Raw genomic sequence first — 7,316 nt, forward strand, 5'->3', positions numbered from 1 at the left:
AGCAGCTGCAGAAGAGTGCAAGCCAGTGCGAGGGAGAGAGCCACACGCTGAAATCAATACTGCCCAGGACAAGCATTACCCCGTGTGGAACACCTCAAGCCTCTGCCTAGAAAATTTGATTGGATCTTCAGAAAAACCTATTAGTGTGTTGTCAGGACCTTCTGGTGATAACTGACCAGCTCTTGCCAATCGATGCTCTTCACTTGTGAGCTCCTGATTTTTTAACAGCATAATTGTTTTTTTAATAACGGGCTGGCTCACCCAGCAAGCAGGGAGTCAAAGTCAGACGCCCAACTTAAAATATAGAGAAATGCAACACTCCAGTCCCGTCCACCTAATTGTGCAATTACTTCACGGAGCAGGAGCAGCGGGGATGGGCGACTGCGGTGGTCGTGGGGTGGGAGGGGGGGTGGCTTTTTGTCGGTGGAGCGCCGTGGTTAAGAAAAGTCACAGAAGTAATTACACAAGTCAAAAATATTTACTAAATGAAAGCCATTCTTCACAAAGGAGCCTTTATTCGCTTTTAAAGAAAAAGAACAGCAATCGGAGGATCTCAGGATGACGCGGACACCATAAAGCCACAGTGGAGTTAGTCGTCGATTATTACAGCTTTTTAATTTCCAACTCAAAAGCGAGCAACACATTTGATGGGGGGGGGGGGGCGTTAAACACACTAAAACAGCAGCAGTATTTTTGCTTTTTACCGTGCCTTAGATCTGAGATGTCAACGCGTTTTACAAACAAATAACTGGAAACAATTTAGGATTGAGACGCTTTATACTGGGAGAGCAGGGCCCAGGGAAGAAGCGATTTGCCCAAGGTCACGGGCTGAATCAGAGGCACAGCTGGAAACACTGCTCATGAACACTGGGCTCCTGGAGTCAGAGAGCCTCACCACCAGCCTACCCGCTCCCACATGCGCCAAAACAAAAACCCGAAAGCCGGAAAATGGCCATGGGACAGAGAAGTCACCTGTTCCCCATAGCCCGGGGTGCCCACACTGACACTGCCGCACACGTTGGAAGCTGGGGGTGCAGGTCAGATATCTCTACAGATATAGCTGTTGGTGAGTCCAGGAGGATCAGTTGCTAAGGAAAGTTTAAAGCGCTCTATGCATATTGGGGCGCTCAGCTTTCCAGCTGGAGCCCCCAGGTGTATCGGTCAGATTCTCGCAAAGCATCAGCCTTCGAGGAGAGCTTAGCACTTGCGCTCTGTGCACCTGGTGGGTCAGGTTCTTTCCTGGGCCGGCTCCCTCCAGAACCTGTTCAGAACAGTATTCAGGGTGGAGGCTCAAGACTCAGAGGGGAAAAGAGAGTGAGGGAGAAAAAAGAAAGGAAACGAAAAGTTCAGAGGAAAGGCTGTGCTGGAACCTTTGCAGGCCCCAGGACCTCTTTTTACAGAGGCTACCCCATGCTGTGCCAAATACATCACAATTCCACACGGAACGCGATTTATACCTGATTATTTGCCGGTTAAGTTGGGTTGCAGTTTGCTGGTTGACAATGTTCTGGTTGTGTAGCTATTTAATTAAACGTTTAATAAGTTTGGTTTGATAGTTTTCTCATCGTCTCTGCATTTTGGAGCTCGTGTTTTTCCTTCCCGAGTCGCACATATGTCCACAGGCCCTTGAAATGCGCATAGGACATAGGCACTGTATTTATTGACCTTAATGGGTAAAACGCCTAGAGAGAAAGGAGAAGGGAGAGATGGGAACAAAACGATGCTGGCCACAACAGCAAGAAATAAAATAAAAACCAAACTAAAATAAAACCTTTAGCAAAGCAGACAGAGAGTTCTAGAAACTTTAGAGTTGCTGGTTAGAAAGAGGACAAGAACAGGCCTTACCAGTATATTTCCAGGAAAGAGACAGACGGATGAAAGACCAATCCAACCACAGATGAAAAAGACTCTTTCTTATTATTCAATAATTTATTGAGCACAGGGCCAGATACCGCACTTGGCTTCAGAGATACAGAGCTGGAGCAGGTACAGTCTCTACTCTCAAGGAATGTACTGTTCCATCGAGGGAGACTGAAAGGTAAACCAACAGTGCAGATATGTGGTAGGACACAGTGGAGGAGTGAGGGGTCCAGAAAGCACAGAGAAGCAACCTGAGGGTGGGGAGTTCTCCTTTCCAAGGGAGGACACCCCCTGAATATTCCAAGGCACAGAGGTGTGAGTGATAATGCAGTGAGACCCGGGAATATAGGATAGGGATACGGGGTCAGGGGAGCGCAGGGTGAGATGGAAGGCCAAATGGTTGATAGCAGATTGTGAGCAATTCGATTTATTGTGCAGTCAAAACTCAACTGAAAGTAGTTTCTGAGTGTGGGAAGGGCCCAGTGGACGTCAGTTTAGGCTGAGGGTCAGTGGGGAGAGACAAGGAAGCCAGGTCAGAGGCTGTCATCTTCCTTCTGGAGGAGGCAAGTGACGTTGAAGCGATGAGTTTGGATCAAATTGGAGAAGTCTTTTGGAGGCAATGGGCAGGAACTGGTTATCAGCTGGAAGTGGGTGATGAGGGGAAGGGAGGAATCAAGAATGTGTCCCTCTCAGGCTTCTAATATGGGAGGCTGATGATGCTATTAACCAAGAAAGGGAACATAGGGAAGGAAGAGGATTGGAGGAAACTTTTCATTCACCCAAAGCCTCAGAAGCCTAAAGGAGGTACCATGCTAGTGGGATGATGTCTCAGTATTACTTCACGGAGCAGGAGCAGCGGGGATGGGCGACTGCGGTGGTCGTGGGGTGGGAGGGGGGGTGGCTTTTTGTCGGTGGAGCGCCGTGGTTAAGAAAAGTCACAGAAGTAATTACACAAGTCAAAAATATTTACTAAATGAAAGCCATTCTTCACAAAGGAGCCTTTATTCGCTTTTAAAGAAAAAGAACAGCAATCGGAGGATCTCAGGATGACGCGGACACCATAAAGCCACAGTGGAGTTAGTCGTCGATTATTACAGCTTTTTAATTTCCAACTCAAAAGCGAGCAACACATTTGATGGGGGGGGGGGGGCGTTAAACACACTAAAACAGCAGCAGTATTTTTGCTTTTTACCGTGCCTTAGATCTGAGATGTCAACGCGTTTTACAAACAAATAACTGGAAACAATTTAGGATTGAGACGCTTTATACTGGGAGAGCAGGGCCCAGGGAAGAAGCGATTTGCCCAAGGTCACGGGCTGAATCAGAGGCACAGCTGGAAACACTGCTCATGAACACTGGGCTCCTGGAGTCAGAGAGCCTCACCACCAGCCTACCCGCTCCCACATGCGCCAAAACAAAAACCCGAAAGCCGGAAAATGGCCATGGGACAGAGAAGTCACCTGTTCCCCATAGCCCGGGGTGCCCACACTGACACTGCCGCACACGTTGGAAGCTGGGGGTGCAGGTCAGATATCTCTACAGATATAGCTGTTGGTGAGTCCAGGAGGATCAGTTGCTAAGGAAAGTTTAAAGCGCTCTATGCATATTGGGGCGCTCAGCTTTCCAGCTGGAGCCCCCAGGTGTATCGGTCAGATTCTCGCAAAGCATCAGCCTTCGAGGAGAGCTTAGCACTTGCGCTCTGTGCACCTGGTGGGTCAGGTTCTTTCCTGGGCCGGCTCCCTCCAGAACCTGTTCAGAACAGTATTCAGGGTGGAGGCTCAAGACTCAGAGGGGAAAAGAGAGTGAGGGAGAAAAAAGAAAGGAAACGAAAAGTTCAGAGGAAAGGCTGTGCTGGAACCTTTGCAGGCCCCAGGACCTCTTTTTACAGAGGCTACCCCATGCTGTGCCAAATACATCACAATTCCACACGGAACGCGATTTATACCTGATTATTTGCCGGTTAAGTTGGGTTGCAGTTTGCTGGTTGACAATGTTCTGGTTGTGTAGCTATTTAATTAAACGTTTAATAAGTTTGGTTTGATAGTTTTCTCATCGTCTCTGCATTTTGGAGCTCGTGTTTTTCCTTCCCGAGTCGCACATATGTCCACAGGCCCTTGAAATGCGCATAGGACATAGGCACTGTATTTATTGACCTTAATGGGTAAAACGCCTAGAGAGAAAGGAGAAGGGAGAGATGGGAACAAAACGATGCTGGCCACAACAGCAAGAAATAAAATAAAAACCAAACTAAAATAAAACCTTTAGCAAAGCAGACAGAGAGTTCTAGAAACTTTAGAGTTGCTGGTTAGAAAGAGGACAAGAACAGGCCTTACCAGTATATTTCCAGGAAAGAGACAGACGGATGAAAGACCAATCCAACCACAGATGAAAAAGACTCTTTCTTATTATTCAATAATTTATTGAGCACAGGGCCAGATACCGCACTTGGCTTCAGAGATACAGAGCTGGAGCAGGTACAGTCTCTACTCTCAAGGAATGTACTGTTCCATCGAGGGAGACTGAAAGGTAAACCAACAGTGCAGATATGTGGTAGGACACAGTGGAGGAGTGAGGGGTCCAGAAAGCACAGAGAAGCAACCTGAGGGTGGGGAGTTCTCCTTTCCAAGGGAGGACACCCCCTGAATATTCCAAGGCACAGAGGTGTGAGTGATAATGCAGTGAGACCCGGGAATATAGGATAGGGATACGGGGTCAGGGGAGCGCAGGGTGAGATGGAAGGCCAAATGGTTGATAGCAGATTGTGAGCAATTCGATTTATTGTGCAGTCAAAACTCAACTGAAAGTAGTTTCTGAGTGTGGGAAGGGCCCAGTGGACGTCAGTTTAGGCTGAGGGTCAGTGGGGAGAGACAAGGAAGCCAGGTCAGAGGCTGTCATCTTCCTTCTGGAGGAGGCAAGTGACGTTGAAGCGATGAGTTTGGATCAAATTGGAGAAGTCTTTTGGAGGCAATGGGCAGGAACTGGTTATCAGCTGGAAGTGGGTGATGAGGGGAAGGGAGGAATCAAGAATGTGTCCCTCTCAGGCTTCTAATATGGGAGGCTGATGATGCTATTAACCAAGAAAGGGAACATAGGGAAGGAAGAGGATTGGAGGAAACTTTTCATTCACCCAAAGCCTCAGAAGCCTAAAGGAGGTACCATGCTAGTGGGATGATGTCTCAGTGAGGCCCCTGAAGAGTTGCTAGCAAAACTGCCAAGAGTAAGTATGTAGGGACACGGAATGCCCCTGGTGGGTTATAAACCTCTTCCTGGACATCCCTAGCCAAGACAGAAGCATGGTTCTAGAGGCCAAGCACTAGGAATCTGTTTCTTCTGCCTCAGAAGGAAGGATCTCGAAGCCAGTGGAAACACAGAGGGACCTAACAGATCCCTGTAAGGCCATGTTGCACAGGAACTGTTGTGATTCATGGGAGTCAAGGCTGCAGTGGTTTATTGGACGATAGGCAACGAAAGTCCCAGTGCTACCCAGGAGTCTGTCTGCTCCCCGCCTAGAAATACAGCTTACATAACAGCTTGCATGGTGGCAGGGCTGAATTGAGACACGAATGCCTATCCATCACGCCAAATTCACTGGGTTAAACTCCCCTCACCCAGAGCTGACCCTTTCCTACCGGAGGAAGTAATGAGCTAGAAATAAGTGCTATCTGAGGCTGAGTCTAAGGAACTCCGTGATCACGGCCATTGCAAATCACAGCTTCCTTCTGTTTGGGCTTTTCTAACAGAGGGATACTCTAGCATGAAATCGCCAAGATTAAAGAGAGCGTGCTCATTTAATGCACATGGCTGGGGAGATGGCTAGCGCCACCCACAGGGCAGGATTCCCAAATCCTGGCCAGAGACTTGTATTCCAGTGGAGTAAATGGCCCCTAGGCAAAGCAACTGCGTTTCTTCCTCGGTCTTCGATGTTGGGGAGGGAAGACAAACGAGGGTGCTCTGGTTTGGGGACGGCATGAATGAACCACACATGTCCATAAATAACCCAGGGGCCCTCCAAACACGCTGCTCATTTGTTCACACAAAAGCCAGGCTGGCAACCCTCTCACCAGCCATGTTCACAGTTGGATCTTGAATGTACTGTGAGTGTTCAATCAAACTTTTAGTGGCGAAACTCTGGGAGCAGAAAGCCAGCTAAGCCCAAATGGTCCCTTTGCTTTTCCATCTTTTGTGGCTGCCTGGCTGTGCTCTTATGGGTTTTGTTGTCAACAAACTCCTGGCTTGCCTTTGAGCACTCCAAATTATTGAAAATGACTACAGCTTAAGACTGGCAGGATGATTGTTAAAAACAGCCCTGGCATTAATCATAGCTTAAGAGCTTTTGGAAAATGATTCTAATTCAGAAGGGGTGGCTTACAAAGAGGCTTGTCGAAAGCGAAGCAGACATCAAATTCTGAAAGGCAGAAAACCTCCTTGGTACTCACACCTGGCTCCTTCTGCAATCCAGCTGGCAGAAGTGTGTGGTGTGGTGTGTGTGTGTGTGTGTGTATGTGTGTGTGTGTGTGTGTGTGTTGGGGGGGACACAGCTTACCTTACCAGTGCACCCCATCTAAGACCACTTTGGGTTTTCCATTCGAGTCTCCCACCACCCCATCCCCTCGATCTGGGGACCTTGAGATGGGAAAGACTTCAGGGAGCTCCAGCAGTTACAAGTCTTCCTGGCAGTCCTTGGAGGAAGGAAGAGGTGGCTGGGCGCCTTGTTTTCTGTCAACAGTTGGAATGCCTTAGACCGGTGCTAAAATAAGCTGTGTGCATAGAGGCAGCTGCGTGGGCAAACACATGGTCAGCATTTGCAAGGAGCCAGGCAGGGCAACGAGCTAATACTTCTGCCTTTTGCCTGCCTGGCACAACAAAGGAGAATGATTTTTGCCATCAGCATTCTCCCTATCACGGAATCATTGCACAATTTAGTATGATTAATGGTTTCCATTTAGGAGAAGCTGAGAATGAAAACAGTGGGGGAGTGGTGGCACTCGGCTGGGGGTGTTTGTGGCTGCAGTTACAGTGAAAGGAGAGAGCTCTGGCCGGTGTCTGCTGGCCTGTGCCCTCTGCCTTTACTTCCCAGCACGACTGGGGAGACGCAGTGGGGCAAGGAGACGCATGGCTTTTGACTCGCATCTGCAGAAACAGTCTGAAAGCTGCAAGCTCGTGATGCAGGGTTTGCTGTCTCCTTGCAGCCTTCCCAGCATCCATGACTGAGAAGCCCCTCCCTTGTAACCTGCCAAAGGGTGTCGTTCCCAGAGGTTCCTAAGTAAGGGCACGGTGACAGGGCTGGATAGCTGAAGCTAGCAGCACTACCTACACCACTTCTTGGCATTTCTGATGGCCACACGGGGATGCCACACAGGGAAGGAAGGGCCCACCCTGGGGCTGGGCTGGTAGTGGTGGCCTCCAACACAGCTGATTGTCTGTCTCCGGCGCAGCCAGGCTGGTAGACCTAGTCT

This window comes from Tupaia chinensis, unplaced genomic scaffold (genome assembly GCF_000334495.1).
Source record: "Tupaia chinensis unplaced genomic scaffold, TupChi_1.0 Scaffold143824_1, whole genome shotgun sequence".
NCBI lineage: Eukaryota > Metazoa > Chordata > Mammalia > Scandentia > Tupaiidae > Tupaia > Tupaia belangeri.